This window comes from Octopus bimaculoides, chromosome 16, assembly GCF_001194135.2.
Source record: "Octopus bimaculoides isolate UCB-OBI-ISO-001 chromosome 16, ASM119413v2, whole genome shotgun sequence".
NCBI classification, from domain to species: Eukaryota; Metazoa; Mollusca; class Cephalopoda; order Octopoda; family Octopodidae; genus Octopus; species Octopus bimaculoides.
Window position 1 is genome coordinate 17,948,952 of NC_068996.1, and position 793 is coordinate 17,949,744.

Consider the following 793-nt stretch of genomic DNA (forward strand, 5'->3'; position numbering starts at 1 on the left):
ATATATATATATAGATGGATGGATGGATGGATGAATGGATGGATGGATGGACAGACGGACGGATGGATGGTGTGTCAGTGTTACCGTCTCCTAGCCTCAACACTACATGATAGTTTTAAATAAGTGTCCCCATTATTGAAGCAGTGTTGTTTATTTCCATTATTCTATGGAAAACATGTCTGATCATGGGGGAAATATTACCTTGCTTTGAAACAGGTGAAGTTTGGTGACAGAAAGAAAATTTGCATCAACAATTTCTATTCAAGAGATTAGGAAAAATTGATGTTAAAGAATGATGATGATGATGATGATGGTATGTATGTATGTATGTATGTATGTATGTATGTATGTATGTATGTATGTATGCATGAATGTACATACGTATGTATGTACATTGAGGGAAAATTTAATAAAAAATCAAAAGTAGATTGTTACAATAGGAAACTACTTTTCCCTGATTTAATGCCTACCACAAATACAAATATATAATTTATACTATATATACAGGTATATGATGTACCCTTTAGATATGGGTGTATAATGTACCCTATAGCTGTAAGTATATAATGTCCTTATTCTTACAGATATAGAACATACAATATAGATACAGGTATATAGTGCATGCAATAGTTACAGGTAAACAATGTATGCTCACTGGTTTAGAGTTCATACTCCCAGTTTGAATAGATGTCTGACTTCTAATACTTGATATTATAAAAGCATTGAGTCTTGTTTGATGTTATGAAGAAGTAAGATTACATTTTTAAATTCAAGATTTTGATGCTTGATTGAT